A 22791-nucleotide genomic window follows, 5' to 3' on the forward strand; every position below is an offset into this window, starting at 1 on the left:
CTCTAAGCTTTTTTTCAAGTTTCATAAGTACTGTAGTGTTTTTTGGATGTTGTAGCTGAGCGTGGGGCACAAACTTACGTGGGGTTAATTGTAGCACACGTGGTTTGAATATTTCCACACATGGTATCATAACCAAATTTACGGTTTAGTTTAGTCGTTGCCATATCAACAGTATATAGAGAAAAAGTGTGCCAAAATTAAAAAATCTTTTGAAGAAGCCATGGTTTACAGTGAATTTATAACAGCTTGGGGGCGCTGTTAGGCACAATGCAAAGCAGTTATAGATTCACTGTAAATGGCTTCACGGGGCTTATTGCTTTTATAAAACATGTTTTCTATATACGTAGTAATGTTTCACAAAATAAAACAGAGCAAATAAATTGTAATGATATTAATAAAAACAGTATTCTTCCACCAAACAATGTAGTTCCTTAGAAACAGTTGTGGTTGCAACAAAGTGGTTGCCAAGCAGCACATAAAAGTAAACAAAGGTGTGTGTTTATAGAGTAATTTACAACAGCTTTGAATGCAGTTCAACCAATCAGAATCAAGGACCGGAACTATCCGTTATATAATGGTTGCGTCCGAAAGCTCTAAAATACTGCCTTCAGAGGCAGCATTCTAATACAGGAAGGCATCAAGGCACGTCTGAATGCTAATTCAGTTTCACTTCCTGTCTCCGGAGGTACCTTCTTCTGATTGAATTTAGAAGGCAGCATAGATGTATCCTTCGCTGCTTTTGATATCCCGCAATTCTGTGCGTTCCATTCTGTGACGGTTGAGCTAAAAAAAATAAAGATGGTGTCTGAAAGTTTTGTTTGGTGGTCGGTTTGTGTGTAAACTGTAAATGTATATTTCTGACTAATTTTTTGCACTTTTGATAATATTTCTAGTGAAAAATCAGTATTATAATAATTAAATATTTATTTAGTTATCATCAAAACTTCTATTTTGTTGTAGATCATTAAACCGTTACCCTGCCTCAGCAGCCTACACTGTAAAAAACAATTTGTTGAGTCAACTTAAAATAATTTGTAACCTGGCTGCCTTAAAATTTTAAGTTCAGTCAACTCAAAAAAAAAAAGCTTATTCAACTTGAAATGTTAAATTATACTAAGTGACAACTTAGAAATTTGAGTTGAACCAACTTAAAATTTTAAGGCAGCTGGGTTACTTACCCATCTGTTAAGTTTAGCAAACACAAATATCTCAGTTGTTACTTAGTACAACTTAACATTTCAAGTTGAACCCTAACTTATTTTAGTTGACTAAACCTAAAATTTTAAGGCAGCAGGGTAACAAATTATCTTAAGCTGACTCAACAAATTGTGTTTTTTATTTTTTACAGTGTATACGATGCCTTCATCCAAAAACGCTGCCTTCAAAGTCATTGATTGATAAAGCAGACAAATCTGCTATAATTTTAATCTCCAATGTGTTATTTAGCAGTTTAGTTTAGAAAATAACAAGTTTTAAATTCCAGTTGAGCAGATGGGGAACATTGTAACACTGTTACAGTGTGCCCCCCTATTATTAAACTATGCTATTCAATGACATTAGTGATGTAATTTACACCATTTACTTTTTTGAGTTATATTTTTTTCATTAGATCAGATAACATTTTAAGCTGTCATATGGTCATGTTACAACATGCCCCTCACATGCTACAATGCACCCCACCTACGGGGCAATGTCTCATTTCACTTCCATTCTTTTGACTTAAATAACGAAACACATATATGCTGTAATTAAAACAGCGCAACATGTTTGTAATAAACATGTGAAATTAATGTGGATAAAAAATTATACTCTGAACCCCACATGGATTTACACAAACTAAGAAAGTCAAAAAGTGTTCGGTTGTGCCCCACGCTCCCCTACCGCAGTAATTCCATGTTTGGACATTACCAAAATGGTAGCTACCATTATATTCTTGGGAGTGCTACAAAATCATAGTCCGCGCTCATCATTCACTCCACATATTTTTCTGTGAAATCTATCAATTTCAACTGCCCAAAATCTGCAGACTGGCTCTGACTTTCGCCAGCTATCATCAACTCCTCCAGACAGCAAACAGGGCAAAAATAAAAAATTTGCGTAGTATATTACAGCCTTTAGTTTCAATAGTGTTTTTGGACTGGAGAGGATGTTTTGATCTCTGAAAGATCGGAGACTTCCTGTCTCCGGAGGTACCTTCTTCTGATTGAATTTAGAAGGCAGCATAGATGTATCCTTCGCTGCTTTTGATATCCCGCAATTCTGTGCGTTCCATTCTGTGACGGTTGAGCTAAAAAAAATAAAGATGGTGTCTGAAAGTTTTGTTTGGTGGTCGGTTTGTGTGTAAACTGTAAATGTATATTTCTGACTAATTTTTTGCACTTTTGATAATATTTCTAGTGAAAAATCAGTATTATAATAATTAAATATTTATTTAGTTATCATCAAAACTTCTATTTTGTTGTAGATCATTAAACCGTTACCCTGCCTCAGCAGCCTACACTGTAAAAAACAATTTGTTGAGTCAACTTAAAATAATTTGTAACCTGGCTGCCTTAAAATTTTAAGTTCAGTCAACTCAAAAAAAAAAAGCTTATTCAACTTGAAATGTTAAATTATACTAAGTGACAACTTAGAAATTTGAGTTGAACCAACTTAAAATTTTAAGGCAGCTGGGTTACTTACCCATCTGTTAAGTTTAGCAAACACAAATATCTCAGTTGTTACTTAGTACAACTTAACATTTCAAGTTGAACCCTAACTTATTTTAGTTGACTAAACCTAAAATTTTAAGGCAGCAGGGTAACAAATTATCTTAAGCTGACTCAACAAATTGTGTTTTTTATTTTTTACAGTGTATACGATGCCTTCATCCAAAAACGCTGCCTTCAAAGTCATTGATTGATAAAGCAGACAAATCTGCTATAATTTTAATCTCCAATGTGTTATTTAGCAGTTTAGTTTAGAAAATAACAAGTTTTAAATTCCAGTTGAGCAGATGGGGAACATTGTAACACTGTTACAGTGTGCCCCCCTATTATTAAACTATGCTATTCAATGACATTAGTGATGTAATTTACACCATTTACTTTTTTGAGTTATATTTTTTTCATTAGATCAGATAACATTTTAAGCTGTCATATGGTCATGTTACAACATGCCCCTCACATGCTACAATGCACCCCACCTACGGGGCAATGTCTCATTTCACTTCCATTCTTTTGACTTAAATAACGAAACACATATATGCTGTAATTAAAACAGCGCAACATGTTTGTAATAAACATGTGAAATTAATGTGGATAAAAAATTATACTCTGAACCCCACATGGATTTACACAAACTAAGAAAGTCAAAAAGTGTTCGGTTGTGCCCCACGCTCCCCTACCGCAGTAATTCCATGTTTGGACATTACCAAAATGGTAGCTACCATTATATTCTTGGGAGTGCTACAAAATCATAGTCCGCGCTCATCATTCACTCCACATATTTTTCTGTGAAATCTATCAATTTCAACTGCCCAAAATCTGCAGACTGGCTCTGACTTTCGCCAGCTATCATCAACTCCTCCAGACAGCAAACAGGGCAAAAATAAAAAATTTGCGTAGTATATTACAGCCTTTAGTTTCAATAGTGTTTTTGGACAGGAGAGGATGTTTTGATCTCTGAAAGTTACATGTAAAGTATGTTTTCACAGTACATTGAACACTTTTATCTCCTAAGATCAAGGAAATCCTGATTCTTTAAGATCTGACCACTTTTATTTAAATATTCAGTTGAAGAAAGCAGCAAAGTGAGAGACAAGAAGAGAGTAAAAACTAAGAGCCATTGATTCAAGAATCCCCGCAGCAAAGACCACAACTGGTCACCAGTAGATGTTATCATTTGCATCCTGGTGTGTTAATATCCTCTTAAATGGCTATGCTAGGTCCACCAGCACCAATCCAGCCTGAACTAGCAGGTTTTTAAGTTCTACATTCATCTCAATTACAGTTACAAAATCCACAGTCGGAGTCTATGGAGTTTTGATCTTGCCAAAAGCGTTTTTTTTTTTTTTCTCTCACTCATATCGATAATTTCCGATCATTCTGAGTGAAATCATCACTGGAAATGGATCAGGCTGTGCAGAGAGAGTGAGTTCACCCTCAGTTCGATATTTTTTTTTCTCTCCTTTTTTACTAAAAAGTATCTCTGCTCACTTTGCAGTTTCTCTCTCTGTCCTGAAGTAAAAGAAGTCGTCTTTCATCGTTGTTCCCCCTCCTTTCCAGTCTCAGCATCACTCTCTCTCCTTGTCGCTCAGACGCTTGGATGAAAGAGAGCGTGGGGGCCATCTGGTCATCCGGATTTAGCAACAGTAGATCAGGGAGGGCGGAAACGAAAGATCACAGATTACCTCCACCTCATACGCACACCCTTAGAGAGCTCTCGTAGCTCTCCATCTCTCTTTTTTTTACTCTGTCCATGCTGGTTAAGTCAAGTTCCTCTTGTCTACTGGCACTGCATTATAAGTAGTTCACTTTATCCATTGCATGCCAATCAAAAGTTTCCCTCTCTCGCATTTCTTCTTCTCTCCATATCAGCGTCGCAATTCCTCTGGGTGGAAATCAATATATGATGCTGTTGCCACTGGCAGTAACAGCTGAGCTTCTAAATAAGACTGTGAATGTGTTTGTGTGTGTGAAGGCAACTCTGTTTCGACTTCCTCGTGTCACTAGTTAAACCCTTGTCCTTCTCTCAAGGATGCAGTAATTGACTGGGGTACAAGCACGCGCACATACGCACACTACATTTCTCTTTCGCACTATTAAATGACAAGCCTTTTATTTTCAAATTCAGCCCCTCATGTTTTGGCATTTTCTTGCCCGAGGGCAGCCGCCATTCCGAACCGACGCACATACATGCGCCGACAGGCCCTCAGGCCGGATTAGAGGTTTTGATAAACTGGATGTTTAATTTGTCCGACATTTAAAAGACAAACTGAGAGGAGTGATCTAGAGCTTAACTAAGTTGTATACCGGCTGAGACATCTTTTTTTTTTGTCTCCCCTCCTCATTCTTTTCATCTGCTAAACGAGCTGATATAAGCTGCACAAAAATAAATGCGTTCAAATAAATGCTCTTTTCCATTATTGCACGTCGTGTAATTAGTTTTGCATTGTTCGGTCTTGATTCCAAAAGCTTTTGTGTGAAGCCCAAAAGCTTTTATTTCAAAATCAGTCACTGCTCGAGTTGCTTTGGAATCAGTGTGAAATGAAACCGCAGGGTGGTGAAATCTGTTGGGGATTGTTTTCTTTTTAACTTTTCATTAAAAACAGCCATCCTGTAAAGAAAAAATGCTTAGATCTTTTAGCTTCTTTTGTCAATGTATTATATTATTTAATTATTTCTCTTTTTTTGACAGAGATGCACCCGACTGGGTTCCGTAATGCGATTTCTTTCTACCTATAGAGGGCACTGCAGGCTTACAAAGAGTTTTAACCTAATCATGCCCTACCTGTGCAATCTCACTTTTTTTTTTTCTCCTCTTCCTCTCTCATTAAGTACTCTTTCTCTGTAATTTATTCAGTTCAGTAAGCCTTATTGCAGTGTCTCAGTGACCCTTATATCTTTCATCTGTCTTTTTCTCCTATACCCGGCCTCTCCTTCTCTTCAGTCTTTTCTCTGTCATTAAAACTTTACACGGTCTCTTCTGCCCCATGTCATCTCGGCTTCCACCTTCAAAGCCGTCAGCTGTGTCATTCTCTATTTTTCTGCCCCATTTTCCCTTGTTTTTTCTCTGTGTCCCCTATCTAACCCCCATGACCTCTTTCTAGCCAGCTTTTTGATGTACTCTTCTATCAGTTTGTTTTCTCTCACATGTTTTTCAGGCTGTAATGTGGCTTTTCCATTATATTGGGTGTGTCTGGTTTAGACCATTTGGATGGATAACACAAAATAAATGTAAGTGAAATGTTTTGAATGCTGTGTGTTATGTTTTCTGAAGAAAATGTAAATGCTGATTGCAGTGTAGAAGTTGTTTCCATGATGTTTTGGTGTTGAAGGTATTCCTATGTAGTTGCTAGGGCATTTCTAGGTGATCGCTTGCAGGCCCAAGTAAAAGAACCCACCCCAAGTGAAATTTTGATCCCTGGAGATGTGGTTTAGGTTTCTCCTTTAATGCAAATACTGTATGTGATGTTTACTGACTGTTCAAAAGAAATATTAGTACTGGTTGTTTATATGACGTTGAAGGCATAGTTAATCCAAAAAAGAAATCTGTCATCAGTTACTCACCCTCCAGTTGTTCCAAACCTGTATGAATTTCTGTCTTCTGGTGAACACAAAAGAAGATATTTTGAAGAATGTTGGTAACCAAACAGTTACTCATCCTCATTGACTTCCATAGGATTTTTTTTCTATACTAAATAAAATCCTTCAGGTTTGGAACAAATGGTGGGTAAATTATGACTTTTTTTTGTTTCCACAAAAATATTAAGCAACACAACTGTTTTCAACACTGATAATAATAAGAAATGAAAATTATGTTTTGCCATCACAGGAATACACTACCAGTAAAAAGTTTTTGAACAGTAAGATCTTTAATGTTTTTTTTAAAGAAACATAATAAAAATTGTTTCTTGAACAGCAGATCAGCATATTAGAATGATTTTTGAGGGATCATGTGACACTGAAGCCTGGAGTAATGATGCTGAAAATGTAGCTTTCATAACAGGAATAAATTACATTTTAAAATATATTCAAATATAAAACAGTTATATTAATGCCAAAGTAAAAATATTTCAAATTTTTACGTTTTTTGTTATATTTGGATCAAATAAATACAGGCTTGGTGAGCAGAAGAGACTTCTTTAAAAAAAAAAAAAAAAAAACATTTAAAATCTTGCTGTTCAAAAACTTTTGACTGGTAGTGTACTTTTTAAATTTTATTAAAGGGGTCATTGGATGCAAAATTCACAATTACATGTTGTTTGAACTTGTGTGTTGGCAGTGTGTGTACACAACCACTCTATAATGATAAAAATCCACCCTGTGGTTTTCACTGAGCCCCTTTAAATAATATCCCCTTTTTCAAATCAAGCCATTCTTAGCATCTTGGCTATGTGATGTCACACAAACCAAGGCTGCATCCAAGATAGTTGATTGACACGGCCGTCTTACCTTAGACCCTCCCTGGGTTGAGAAAACTGTGAACAGTCCGCCATTGTTTAGAAGCCGGAGCAGGATTAGACAAGAATGTCTCCTTAGTGATTGAAGTGTTCTGTTGCTGGGTGTAATAATGAACATAGTCATCATTTACTCCTGACATCTGAGCCCCTGAAGATGCAGAGGATTAACGTTACTTTTGTTTTTGAAGGGAATGCGTTGATCCCTGATCTGCCTAAATGCGTCTAAGTTCACGCAAATCATTCGTGATGCAGCTTCACCTACAGAAGAAGTGAGTATAAGGGTTTTATGAATCTTTGCAAATCGCCTTTCTTATTAATGTGCTAGATAGAAAGCCTCACGGCTAAATGCGGCTAAAGTAAACATTACGGCTCGTCACCGCACAGAAGAGAGGGGCGGGGTGAGCAGAGCTCATTAGCATTTAAAGGAACATGCAACAAAATGGGTTGCTCTAAACAGAGCTGATTCTGACATGGTAAAAAGGGTGTTTTTTACACTACCATTGAGAAATTATAACCAAAGTATGTTATAGACTTTTAGTTAAGACCCTAAAGAATCATATCAACTTATGGATCCAATGACCTGTTTAGGGAAGCAAATAAATTCTTATTTTTTTATTGTTGTAATAATATTTCACATTATCACTGTTTTTGCTGTATTTTTGATCCAGTAAATTCCTTTGTGTTTAAGGTTGTGTATATATAGATTTATATAATACACAAACAAAGATTAGGGCTTTAAGAGATGTATGTGCATGGTAGTAGGTTTTTCATTTGCCACTCCTTGGTTCATAATGCAGGTTTTAAAGTGATCGCATTTGAATCTTGGTTTATGAGGATACAATTGTGTATAATGACATTGTTACAACGTAAACATGGTTTATGAGGACACTTCCTGTGTCCCTGAAATTCAAAAATTGCCTGTAGTTTTCTGTAAGGGGTAGGTTTAGGTGTAGGGTTATGGAAAGGGGATAGAATATACAATTTTTTCAGTATAAAAAATCATTATGCCTATATGGAGAGTCGCTGTAAACCACATAAGCATGAGTGTGTGTCTGTTTGTTTTTTGTAGGAATGTAGATGGATATGGTGAATGTGGAGCATTTAGGCAGTACAGATTAAGATTTTCCCAGCCTGTGATTTAATCTCTGACATTTTGATGTTTGGACAGAAAGTGTTTTGAGAGCGAGAGGACAGGGCTGGCTTCTGATTGGTCATTTCTTGTGTGCCAGCATGTGTATTGCTGAGGACAGACTCTGGGTCTGATCCCAGGACTGACAGCTGGCGTGTACACATACAAGTGCTCTCTATCTCTCTCTCTCTTTCACACACACACACACACACACACACACACACGTTTTCCTCCTTCTCACTCTCTTTCTCTCTGCTCAGAGCTGGTCATTTCTGAGGTTGGCAGCTATTCACTCTGCGACAGTTCTGAAATGTTATTGCTTAGAGGTTGCTCTTTCATAACTGTCAAAGTTTGTTTCAGATGTGTCTTTTAAAATTCCTTAAGAGAAATAAAATAGAAACAAATAAGACAATTTGTCATACTGTAAAAGTTTTGAGCTATAAAATGAATGTGGATAGCATAGCTCAGATCATTTGCTCTTAGATGTATCTGATTAGAAATGCTTGAGATCTCTAACTTTTAGTATTGATTTTCAGTTTCTTATTAAATGTAGGCACAATTTGAAACTAAAGGAGATGTGTGAGATTACTTTTTTTAGAGGATGAAAATGGTATATATTCTATACTGTATTTAAACTCATTACTGTATAGGAACAGTGTTATTTGTTATTGCAAACTGAAACTATTAAAGCTATTAAAGATCATTTTCATTAATTGAAATAAAACTGAAATAAAAGTACTAAACTTTTATAAAAATACTAAAATTAAAAAAATGAAAAATATAACACGTCAAATAGTTAAAACCTGAATTATTATTGCTGAAATATTATTGCTGTCAAATCAGCAGCCCTATTTGCTATAGTAAGGCATAATCTACATTCATAAAATATCCTAATATAACACTTCATATTAATGTTTTTTTCTCACACAGTTTAAATACATCTTTATATATGAAAATAAATAGCTGCCTTATTGTTCTACAAAGTAAAGACTGTCGTGTTTGGAGGCCCCATTAAAAAGTTTGAAAAGCCTTTTAAAATATCCTTTTGACTGATAACAGCCTCTTCACACAATCTTTTATGATTAAAGATTTTCAGTGCTCAGGCATCACAGGTGTGAATTAAACAAGAGTGATCAGCAGCCAGCTACAGGTCTGTGATATGATACGCAGCCAACCGATCAAGGATCAGTCGGCTTTGTAAAAAAAAAAAAAAAAAAAAAAACACATTTGAGGCAGTAAAAACGGGTTTTGTACCAGCAGGCCAGAGTCGTATCTGTCAACGCTTTGTTGCTGTGCTGTTAGCAAACAAGAACTTCTCCTGAGAGTCTACTTGAAGAAGCATCGCTCTGCCAACAAATTAGCAAATGCCTGGGCCGCTTGGCGAGCATGTGTCTGTGTGTGTGTCTTGACAGAATTCATTTATGGAAGTGTTTTGTGACGCGGCATCTGTGCCAACATCTCAGCGAGGCTTTTGGCAGTGTAAAAATGTGTGTGAGGGAGACAGAGTGGAAGGATTTTTGCTTGGCTCTCAGAGGAATATGCTCATGGCCGTTTGTATGTTGAAGTGTGTGTGGGAACCTGTTTGCCTTTGTGTGTGTGTTTATTCTCTGTGGTGGAAGATAGAGGTGGCTGGGGTGTTGGTGGATGGTGTAGGTTGGTGTTGTTAGGTGGAGGCATACAAACAAACACACACTGACCCAACCATCTGCTTTTGAGCTCCCCAAATAAGACGAAGGCTTTTGTGTGTGTGTGCATGTGTGTTGTGCCACCACAAGCAGTTCAGTGGGAATCTGTGTCTCCAACTTCTCTGCCTTAGGCTACAGATCCTTCCCTCTCGGATTTCGCTTTTCTCTGTCACCTAAAACACCATCGTTTTCACGCTTGGTTGGGACACACACACCACACGCTCTCGCATGAGCGTTTGTCATTGTTGTTTTGTCTGTAGTAGCTGTTGCTTTTCTTTGTAATTGGTCTCTAGGTGAGATGTTATTGTTATTGATGCAGATGGTTAATTACCTTTATTTGGTTTTCGCACTATTACCCTCTTCAATGCTGCAATTCTTTGCAATCAACCTTTTTCATAATGAGTCTTTTATGGTCTTCATAGATTTTATAAATCAGGTTCTACTCTATCGTTTTTCCCCTCAAACAATAAAGTGTTGCAGGAATTATGTATTTTTGTAAGTCAACTCAGATTATAGCATCACCCAGGCTCCCTTGGCAAAAAGCCAATGGGCCTTTTTGGTAACACTTTAGTTTTGGGACCATTTCTTAACTAGCATACTGGCTGTTTATTAATATTTATAAAGCACATATTAATGCCTTATACTGCATGATGTATTTTGGATCCTTTAATCCTACCACACACCTAAACTAAACAACTACCTTACTAAATATTAATAAAAATAATAGTAATAATTAGCAATTTAGGAGGGTTTTTTTTGGCCAAAAGTCGTAGTTAAAGGATTAATTCACTTCCAGAATTAAAATTTCCTGATAATTTACTCACCCCTATGTCATCCAAAATGTTCATGTCTTTCTTTCTTAAAGAAAGGTTATTTATTAAGGTTTTTGAGGAAAACATTCCACGATTTCTCCATACAGTGGACTTCAAAAGTCCGAACTGCAATTTCACTACAGCTTCAAATGGCTATACACAATCCCAGCCAAGTAATAAGGGTATTATCTAGTCAAAAAAAAAAAAAAAGAATATACTTTTTAACCAGAAATTGTCATCTTGCACTAGCTCGACTTCACGCATTACTTAATCATGTACACGTGACGTAGGCAGAAGCACCGACCCAGTGTTTACAAAGTAAACGTGCAAAGAAAGTTCAATGCCATTTACCAAAAAAGGTTAAACAACGATGTCGGATGATTTTGAAGTTGAAGGAGAAAATTAGATGTAGTTTTTCGCCCTACCCTACCTTTTTGAATCGAAGTACACCGGCGAAGAACTAAACGCGTGTGGCTTCTCCAGTGTGATTACGCAAAGCTTGAAGATGCACATGTGCATCGCAGAACTAGTTCCAGATGAACATTTATGGTTAAAAAGTATATACATTTTAATTTTTTTTTTTTAGAAAATGGACAATTGTTTCACTACATAAGACCCTTATTCTCGGCTGGGATCATGTAGAGCCCTTTAAAGTTGCATTGAAACTTCAACCCTTCAACCCATTGGCCACCATTGAAACCCATTATATAGAAAAAAAATCCTGGAATGTTTTCCTCAGAAACCCTCAGAACGAAATAAAGACATGAACATCTTGGATAACATGGGGGTGAGTAGGAAATTTTTATTCTGGAAGTGAACTAATCCTTTAATAATAATAATTGTTCTGCAAACTAAAGTGTGACTGATTTATTTATTTATTTTTTTCCTTTGACTTGGATTAGTGCACAAAATAAGCTGTATGATTCTTACACATTTTGTTTGTAATGATGATCATGCAACTTTTTGAATTTTGAAGCCTGAATACAATCGCAGAAGTAAAAAGTTAGGCATGTGAAAGCTTAAAAAACCACGAGTGAGGTATCAACGATGCATTTTATGCCATAGAATAAAATGTAAAAAATATATTGAGCTTGTGTTAAAGGGATAGTTCACTCAAAAATGAAAATTAGCACATTATTTACTCACCCTCTAGGCATCCTAGGTGTATATGTCTTCTTCCTTTCAGACGAATGCAATATAGTTATATTGTTATATTAAAGTTATATTATAATTCATTCTGGCATTTCCAAGCTTTAGAACGGCATAGGTGTTTCTCTTCATCAATCCAAAACAAGTCCAATAAAGTGCATCCATCCATAATAAAAAGTGCCTCACACAGCTCCGGGGGTGAATAAAGGCCTCCTGTAGCGAATTGATGCATTTTTGTAAGAAAAATATCCATATTTAAAATGTAAAAATCACTTTAATCTAATTTGTGGCAACTGCTCATACATGGAAGCCACTCCGGGTGGATGACGTAGGACGTCGGCGTTGCACGTGCGCTGGTCAGAAGTGGCGAACGCAGCGTCGCGAAAGGTAGAACTGGTCATGAAATATAAGTTCAAAATGTTCAACAAATGTCTGTTTGATACAAACCAAGAAGTGACTGGTTTTTCTTTGCTAAAGTAAGGTTCCTTTGCTTCCTTTGCTCCTGTAAACAAACATTGGTTTTCACGAGACTCACAACGCAATCATCCTACGTCATCTGCGTAAGCTAGATTAAAGTGATTATAACGTTTAAGATATGGATATTTTTCTTACAAAAACGCATTGATTTGCCTTTATTCACCCACCGGAGCCGTGTAAGGCACTTTTTATTACGTGTGGATGCACTTTATTGGACTTGTTTTGGACTGATGAAGAAAAACACCCGCCCATTGCCATGACTGACCTCGGAAATGCCTGGATAATTTTTAATATAACTCCGATTGCATTCATCTGAAAGAAGGGGGTCATATACATCTAGGATGCCTGGAGGGTGAGTAAATAATGGGCTAATTTTTTTTTTTTTTTTGTGAACTGACCCTTTAATCACAGATCTTGTTTCAGACATTTAACCAAAAATGCATTCAGCTGACTTTGGGACAACTGAACTGGAAGTGCAAAAATGCACTTCATTTCCACATTGTAGAACTCATTCCTTTGGCACTCTACACCGTGTTGGTTCAGTCTACTATGTGTGACATCTTCTATAAATGTAGAAAGGCTGTTACAAAGCTAGACACAAGCACTGCATGAGTGCATGCTCACAGATCCTAACTTACATGAAAGAGAGTGTGAGAAAAACTAGATTTTTACATTTTCTTAAGAAAATGTGAGTGTTGCTTGTCTGTGCAAACCTTGTCAGCATAATTGAAAAGACATTGCAGTGCAGTTGCTAAAGTGTCCTGGGTGGTTTTTAGTTTGGCCCAAAAAGTCTGGTTCATTCCTTTGCAAATTTATTGAATATTTTCACTCACTGTATTGTCCTCCAGGTAAAAATAAAAACCTGTCTAATTATATTGAAAAGAAATGACATACCTTTCTTCAATCCATATTGTTTAATGCATCATTCGGTTGCATAGCCCAAATTAATTTTCACACACAATGAATTTTTATTCTTAGGGTAAAATGATAGTTCACCCAAAAATGATAATTCTGTCATCATTTACTTACCCTTGTGTCGCTCCAATCCTGTATGACTTTCTTTCTTCTGGGAAATATAAAAGAGGCTATTTTGAGAAATGCGACAGTGTTTTTATTTTTCATACAGTGGAAGTCGATTGTTACCAAAACTGAAAATATCTGTTTTTGAGTGTACTGTCTATTTCTTTAAGAGTTTTTCCAAATCCCTAACCCTTAGTCTGAGCAGCAGTAATTGTTATGCTTTCCTTAGACACTACAGGGACATAGACTACATGCGCTCTCTGTCAAGCATGGCATTTTCCACGCTCCTGTGAAATGGAACAAGCTGATTTCAGTCTGCAGCTGATGTAAATTTATGTGAGCAGTTGCACAGATGTGGATATACATATAGAACTGATAGACAAGTACCAGCTTGTTGGAGATTTGAGAGCACTTTTGTAAAGAGTAACAGGATGGGGAATCAAGACTAAATTAGACCTGACCAGGGTCAGAAATAAACTATTAAAGGGATAGTTCACACAAAAAAGAAATTACCCCATGATTTACTCACTCTTAAGGCATCCTAGATGTATATGACTTTCTTCTTTCAGATGAATACAACCAGAGTTATATGAAAAAATGCCCTGGCTGTTCCAAGCTTTATGATGGCAGTGAATAGGTGTTATTTTTCAATAGTCTAAAAGAAAATAAAGGTCTTCTGAAGGAATCAATGCATTTTTGTAAGAAAAATATACATTTTTAAAACTTTATAAACAGTAATGTCTAGCTTCTGCTAATTGTCATACCTGTGTTCATGACAGAGTGGCGTTCCAACAGATGATGTAGAACGTAGGCATAGAGAAGTGACAAACGCGGAAAGAGGCTTCTTTTGAACTGTTGAAAAATAACACCCATTCACTGACATTATAAAGCTAGGAAGAGCCAGGACATTTTTAAATATAACTATTCGTCAGAAAGAAGAAAGTCATACACACCTATAATACCTTAAGTAAATTATGGTGTAATTTTAATTTTTTGGATGAACTATCCCTTTAAGGGTGAATATTTGTCCCGCAGAATTGATAAGGGCATTTTTTTTTTTACTTCTAACCAAATTAAATTACACAATATGCTGTCCAAAATGATAAATACCTAAATGGAATTAATAATTCGAAATAAACTCTCTGTCTGAACAATAATGCCTGTTACCTATGAAATCAAATGAACCTCAAATATCAAAGCAGCTGTAAGTAATGCACTGGATAATTGTTTATAATTTGTACAGAAAAAACGGTAAAATGCTACAGTACAACCTTTTAATTGGTTAACTGTAAGTTACCTTAGCATATACAGTGGAAAATGTTAAATGGATTGACATTCCAATTCTACTGTAAAATTCATAGTTATTGCAAGTAAAAACTATAGATTTATGTGTAATTTATACTGAAAAACAGTAATTCTCTGTTTTGCATTTATGACCCTGGACCACAAAACCAGTCATAAGTGTCAGGTTTTTTTTTTTTTTTAAACTGATATTTATACATGATCTGAAAGTAAATAAATAAGCTTTCTATTGATGTGTGGTTTGTTAGGGTATGACAATATTTGGCCGAGATACAACTATTTGAATATCTGGCAAAAAATCTAAGTATTGAGAAAAAGTTGTCCAAATGAAGTTCTTAGCAATGCATATTACTAATCAAAAATTAAGTTTTGATATATTTAAGGTAGAAAATGTACAAAATATCTTAATGGAACATTATTTTTACTTAATATCCTCTCAATTTTTGGCATAAAAGAAAAATAGATAATTTTGCCCCATACAATGTATTTTTGGCTATTGCTACAAATATACCCGTGCTACTTAAGACTGGTTTTGTGGTCCAGGGTCACATTTGCAACTTAATAATTTGAAATTATGACTTTAAATAAATAATAAAAAAAAAAAAATTCACAATTATCCTTTTTTTTTTTTTTACTCAGGACTTCATATTGTAAAAGCTCTGCAATAACACAATAGAGGTACCTGTAGTACACTGAGGCTTCCAGTCTTCCAGGTTCAACCCGAAGGTTTTAGGGGATGAGTATACTGGCATCCTGCTGTTTTTTCAGTTGCAGCTGACCGTTTCTTGTAATTTCTCATAATTCAGTTTGCCTGTTGTAAAAAGCTTCGAATAATAGTGTCTGCTAAATTAGACAATATTAGGGTATTTGCCAACCTTTGCTGTGCTCTAATGCCATGCATGTGGAAGGCAAAAACTTACAAAGACTTTGTGTTTTGTGCTTGCGTGAAAGCAACACATCCTAGTGTGTTGGTACCTAATCCATCCTGAATCCATTCGCAATGGCGTCTTTCTTTCACTCACTCTTTCTAATCTCTCTTATCCATCTCTTAATTAGCCTCTACATCCCGACCGCTCCGACAAACACGAAGACTTGATCTCATTTCATGCTTTCTTTCTTGTTTTTCATCCCTTCTCTCCGTTTCCCGCTTTCCTCTCGAAGCCGACTCTCCAAAGTGCCGCCCATGTGGAGCGCTGCCAGCTCTGTCGGGGCTGGCTGATGGGGAACGTGGCGTAGTTCCCAAGGACAGTTTAGCCCAAGCGCGGATCATCCCGCTCACACGGTCTTAGAGCACCACAGTCACCTGGATAGAGACCAGAGAAACAGATTTGTCCCTCGCTTCCCTTTCTCTCCCGCTCGCCAGCCCTTTCACTCCTTTCGTGCACAGGCTTCCCGTGAGCCCTTCTATGTTCGAGAGAAACTGCAAGAATGCACATGGCAGGGGCTGATGGGAACTCGGACTATAGATGATGCATTTTTCTGTCAAGGTGTTTTAGCAGACACACATGATCACTCTGAGCCGAGAAACTCCAGAAGAGAAGTGAGTATTATGGCTCTGCGGATGCTTTCACACAGAAAGAGCGCTCTGCAGAGGGAGCGGTAATTAAGTGTTGGTCTGATGGCTGAGATACAGTAATGAGGTAGTGTATGGGGAATATAGAAATGAAGAGGTGTTGTCTCAAATGATCACACACACTCGGAGCGCAGACACAGAGTCGTTAACTAAGGCCCTATGAGACCACATTTGAGCCTAATGATAACATAATATCCCGCTCTCTAGCTGACTCTCTCACTCTTTTGTTCTCCGTCATATTATAATATTCTCTTTTCCACTGCTATTTTTGCGCCACCCTCCTCTCTAAAAGCCTAAAGGGCAAGGAATGTCTACAAATATACACCCGTAAGAAGAGCAAACAAGTCGCTCACAGTTATTTATCGATGACTGTGGTGTTTTTGTTTGTGTGCGTGTGATATTCTGGTCTCTGTTCTCTCGGGTGTCTGCAATTTTTGCCGCTTTCTCTGCCGCTCCTGCTCTGGTTTCACACTTCAATCACGCCAACTTCACAAAGAAAAAAATCGCCCTCCAACGCCGACCCCCTCAGCTTTGCTGCTTATGCCCTCTTGAAAATGCCTCTATTACTGCCAGAGAGAGAATTCACTTGTGTTTCCATCTTTCGAGGGATAGTTCGCACAAATATGAGTGTGTCATGTTGTCGTGTTCTCGGGCTCATGCTCCTCAAAGTCTGTAAGCACCATTAAAGTATTCTATATGACTTACATAAGATTTTTGAAGAGATATGATCGTTTTGTGTGAAGAATAGATGAATATTTAAAGGAGCAGTTCACCCAAATTCTGTTATTTATTCATGCATGCTTCCACAAGTGAAAAGAAATCTATGCATATTCCAAGATGTTGTTCATTGATAATCTTCCCCTTCATCAAATCTCTGAAATGGACCACAAATGTTTTTTTGGATAGAATTTCATGAAACATCAATGGTGCCCAGATGTAATTAATTTGACAACAATGGTGAAATGTAAGATCAGTGATTATAAGATTATAAGTAACTTAATTTTCAATAAGATTTTGAAATGGCGTTATATTTTCCTTTTTGTAACAGAAGTTTTGCTATGCTTTTCAGACCAATCTACTGTATGTTAAAGGAGAAGTTCACATCCAGAACAAAAATTTACAGATAATTTACTCACCCCTTTGTCATCCAAGATGTTCATGTCTTTCTTTCTTCAGTCGATAAGAAATTGTTACTTGAAGAAAACATTTCAGGAATGTTCTCCCATATAGTGGATTTCTATGGTGCCCCCAAGTTTGAACTTCCAAAAAGCAGTTTAAATGCAGCTTCAAATGGTCTAACGATCCTAGCCAAGGAAGAAGGGTCTTATCTAGCAAAACAATCAATCATTTTTTAAACAAATTGACAGTTTATATACTTTTTAACCTCAAATGCTTGTCTTGTCTCGTCTTTGCGATGCACATGCGTAGTCTGTGTAATCCGGTTCAATACAGTTAGGGTATCGAAAAACTCCCGTCTCGTTTTCTTCTTCAACGTCAAAATTGTTCTACATTGCTGTTTAATGTCTACAGGGCATTTGATGATCTTTGCATGTTCACTTTGTAAACACTGGGTCGGTACTTCTGCAGCGATGTAGGACGATTTTAAAGTTGGGGAAGAAAATGAGATGGGAGTTTTTCGACATATTCTAACTGTATTGACCGTATTGAACTGGGAAAAAACAGAGTTCATGCAGACTTAGACAGGATGAGCATTTGAGGTTAAAAAGTATATAAATCAAAATTTGTTTCAAAAATAACAGATCGTTTTGCATTTTGGAAGTTCAAACTTGGGGGCACCATTGAAGTCCATTCATGGAGATAATTCCTGAATGTTTTTCCTCAAAAAATATAATTTCTTATCGACAGAAGAAAGAAAGACACAAATATCTTGGATGACAAGGGGGCGAGTTCCACAAAATAAAAAAATAAAAAATAAAATAATGAGGGTGAGTAAATAATGATTATTTAGCTTTTAAAAAGCTTTTAAAAGCTTGGGGTCTAAAATATTTAATGTTTTTGTGAGAAATGTCGTATGGTCACCAAGGCTGCATTTATTTGACTAAAATTACTATAAAAACAGTAACATTTTGAAATATTATTACAATTTAAATATATATTTTTTAAAATCCACTTTTTTTCTTTGGCACAGCTGAGTTTTTAGCAGCCATTACTCCAGTCTTCAGTGTCACATGATCCCTCAGAAATCATTTTAATATGCTGATTTGGTGCTCAAATGGGGCTTCAAAATGTCTTTACTCAAAACGAAAAACAAAACTTTTGAATGGTAGTGTATAGGATGTTGACAAATATGTGGAGCCCATGTATTTGAATTAAAAATCTTAACCTTTTCCCAGGAAAAAGGGAAATACCCAGCCAGTTTCTCAACTTATCAAAGTGCCTAACGGTATAATGTACCTCCATATCTCAACGTCTTAGTCTTTCCATTTTCTCAAATGGAAATTCTACCCCTGTCCTCCAGCAGGGGTCAGATTCAAGATCAATGCTTTCCAACTCAACCCACTGCACAATTGTGTTCTGTTCCCTGCAGAACATCCAGAGGATTGAAACGTGCCTTGAACAGATATCATCTATCCTGACAGTAGAGCAAAGTAACATTAGCTACACGCAGTAACCCAGACCTCCACATGTGGCTTATATGAGTTACATTAAGCACTACATGGCATGCTAATGCAACCTTGTCCATCAGAAAGGTGAGCTCGAGCAACCGGACCGTGTTTCATTGCAGTATTGTTCACTTTAACATGCTATTCACATTCTTTATTTAACAGTCCAGGGCTTTCTCCTGACCCAGATCTCTTTAACCTTCTGGATTAACTCTTGAGATATAGTATATATGCACTATTTCTGTTTTTAAGAACTGTTCAGCATACAGTCTGACCTTATCAAAACCAACGCGTTCATCTTGGCGAGTGGGTGTGAGTGTAGAGTGTTAAGGGAGAAGTGAATAAAATGACTTACAAAAATGAGATTTTCTGTTCACCCTGAGCTTCTTTGCAATGCTGGAATGATTCAGAGAGCAGGAGGAATGAGACAGTAAGTGAGAGAGAGAGAGGAAAAAATGGAAAAAGGGGGGAATGAAAGTACTCTATCCCTGCTCTGTGGAGACCAGACTCTGTTTGGAGGTCTGTGGTTAAACCCTTTGCCTCTCTCGCTTATCAGCTTAAACTATTGACAGCCATTTTCACTGCACACACCAAATAGGATTAACAGTCTAGAGAGGAAAGAGGCGGCCGACTACACAGACGCACCAACAGTCCCTTTCTCTCCCACTGCCATAATACATCTATTCAGAAACATGAATAACGTGCCGTTATCAGAGTCCTTTTCATATCTGTCGTGGGCACATGCACACTTGAAAACTCTGGAGTCGAGAACTGCCGGCGGTTTATTTGGGACGACCAGAATGGAAGCCGGTAACGCCATCTTGTAAGCAGTCGAATGTTTGCAATCACACTTAATAGCGGACTAATCGGATGACAAAACCTGAGCAAATATCATTTATTTGAGTCAATCGTTTGGATGAATAGTCTCTTCTCTGAAATGATTGGCTGAGAGGGACTTTTAAATGGGAAGTGATGGATTCTGACAAGGCCGTGTTAGGGCAGCTTCCCTTAATAAACTCCGGGTAAACATCATGGAAATTAGTCGATAAATAATTTAAGAAAAATTCATAAGTCATTTGAATCCGGTTAACAAGGGAGCGAGATGAGCCACAGGCACAGTTTCCAACCAGAAGGAGGAGCTCTTGATTCGTGAAATGGTGCCGGGGACTGAGCGAGCGAGAGGGAGAGAGAGAAGGAAAGCAAGAGAGGCACTTCCAAGAAATGAGTGCTAAAAGCTGTTTTGAAAGAAGACACCCTCCCTTATCGGAGAGGTTTCGTATGCAGCGGCTTTAGAGAACGGTCTGGGTGTTGTTCACAGCCTTTTGCTCTGGGTGTGCATGCGGGAGGGATACAGAAGAGGGAGGAAGACAGGTCGTGAGAGAGAAAGAGGGCAAAAATGGATACATGTCTGTGGCCATTTCTCTTTGATATAAGAGTAAGAACAATTGAGTTTGTGATTTGAGAGTTTGTTTGTGTCAGAGACAAAGAGAGTCTCCTGTGCTGTGTGTGTATGTTTGTGGTTAGTGGTCAGTCGGCTATAACAAGACAATTCTTTCTCAGTGTGTGGGCAAATCATTACAGAACCCCCACGTACAGCAACTCCAGAGATAAACACCAACCAAAACCCCCAAAAACACCCACACCCACATTAGAAACATGAGGCCACCAATGAACAGCATCAAATTCCATACAAACTTTTCACCAGTTCACTGAACCACAGGAGTTCCTCAGATAGAAGTTTTTTGACTTCATTTACATTGCAAATATCTGTTTGTTTGTCTTTCTGTCGTTATTTCAGTCATTCTCTTTCGTTCTGTCTATTGTTCTATCTGTCTGTCTTTTTGTCGTTCTCTCTGTCTGTCTGTTGTTCTGTTATTCTGTCTGTCTTTTGTTTTGACATCTGTTGTTCTGTCTGTAGTTCTTTCTGTTGTTCTGTCTTTCTGTCTGTTGTTCTATATATCATTTTGTCTATGTATCCGACTGTTCTCTCTGTCATTCTGTCCGTTGTTCTGTCTTATCTATATAATTCTGTCTGACTGTTGTTCTGTCTGTCATTCTATCTCTTGTTCTATCTGTCTGTCAGATAGAATGTTGTTCTGTCTGTTGTTCTGTCTGTCTTTCATTCTCTCTGTCTGTCTGTCTGTCTTTTGTTCATCATTCTTTCAGTCTGTAGTTCTATCAGTCATTCTGTCTGTTGTTCTATGTATTTTTCTGTCTCTCTGACTTGTTCTCTGTCGATCAGACGTCTTACTGTTATTCTCTGTCATTCTATTTGTCTGTCTGTTGTTCTATCTGTCGTTCTGTCTATCTGTTCTTCTGTCGTTTTGTCTGTCTGTCTGTCTTTTGTTCTATCATTCTTTGTCTGTAGTTTGTCTGTAGTTCTCTCCATTGTCCTGTCTATCTGTTTGTTTTGTATATTGTTCTGTCAGTCTGTCTGTAGTTTTGTCATTCTGTCTGTCTGTTGTTCTGTCATTCTTTCTGTCTGTAGTTCTATCTATTGTTCTGTCTTTCTGTCTGTTCTATATATCATTCTGTCTGTCTAACTGTTGTTCTGTCATTCTGTATGTCATTCTGTCTGTTGTTCTATATGTTGTTGTCTGACTGTTCTGTCTGTCGTTCTATCTGTCTTACTGTCTGTCTGTTGTTTTATGTCGTTCTGTCTGACTGTTGTTCTGTTTTTTGTGCTATAATTCTGTCTGTTATATATCATTCTGTCTGTCTCACTGTTGTTCTCTCTATCATTCTGTCTATGTCTGTCATTCTGACTGTTGTTCTGTATGTCATTGTCTGCCCGACTGTCATTCTGTCTGTCGTTCTGTCTGTTGTTCTGTCTTTGTGATGTTCTTTTTATCTGTATTTTGTTCATCTTTCTTTGTCTGTAGTTCTATGTTATTCTGTCTGTTGTTCTACCTGTTCTGTTTTTTCTGTCTCATTCTCTGTTTGTCTGTCTGTTGTTGTATATGTTGTTTTGTCTGTCGTTCTCATTGTTGTTCTGTAATTCTGTCTGTCGTTCTGTCTAACATTCTATTTGACTGATATTCAATTTGTCATTCTATCCATCTGTTTGTCGTTCTGTCTATCTTTATATCTGTCTGTCATTTTACAAATGCTTCTGTCTGTTTGTCGTTCTATTCTGTCTGTTAATCTTGTCATTTTATTGCTCTGCCTAATGTTGAAGCTGTTGTTCTTTCGTCTGTCTATCATTCTGTTTGTCGTTTTGTCGTTTTATATGTGCTTTTGTTTGTCTGTCATTTTCGGTCATTCTGTCTGTTGTATAATGGTTCTATGTATGTCTGTTGTTCTTCTATAGGATGGATAGATTGATAGTCGATGCACACACACATACCCTTGCTTTCAATTTTAATTCAGGTGTTGTGTGTGTGTGTGTGTGTGTGTTTTCTGTCCATCCCCTCTGCTGCTCCTGTCTCATTTTAAAGGGAATTCAAACAGACCCAGTGATAAATGGACTACATATGGCAGCCATCAATCCTGTCGCTGACTACAACTCCCAGAGTGCAACGCATCACTGGTGCGAAGCAGGAGATTACATGCTCTGTAGATCCAGGCACTTAATTACAGTATTGCACTGCAGCTGACAGACAGGCCTGGACACAATGGGCTAATACCTACAAGAGCCTGCTAATAATTTACCTACCAAATTGACTACAGTTACCTGTTGGGTTCTTTCTCACAAGCTGTGACTCTGTGCAATATGCACACCTCGTATTAATTCCAACCATCAAGAGCTCCACTGTGACTTCCTGAAAACAAATTAAGACTCAGAGTACATTCAGAATGGCATGCCAGTTACTGTTATTGACAGAAAGTAGTATGCAGAATGTATGCCATGCACAGTAT

General features: G+C 37.2%; 2 long non-coding RNA genes across 2 annotated transcripts in view; one reads left to right on the top strand and one right to left on the bottom strand.

The window, feature by feature from the left end:
- Nucleotides 1–22791, top strand: part of LOC127166128 (uncharacterized) — a 76532-nt gene that overhangs the window by 5273 nt on the left and 48468 nt on the right. The window lies entirely within an intron of this gene.
- On the bottom strand, nt 13970–15495 carry LOC127166133 (uncharacterized). Its single transcript, XR_007827861.1, has 3 exons — nt 15419–15495; nt 14199–14286; nt 13970–14089 (listed from the first exon to the last, which is right to left on the bottom strand). It is a non-coding gene; the product is annotated as an uncharacterized LOC127166133 (long non-coding RNA).

Source organism: Labeo rohita, chromosome 1, assembly GCF_022985175.1.
Source record: "Labeo rohita strain BAU-BD-2019 chromosome 1, IGBB_LRoh.1.0, whole genome shotgun sequence".
NCBI lineage: Eukaryota > Metazoa > Chordata > Actinopteri > Cypriniformes > Cyprinidae > Labeo > Labeo rohita.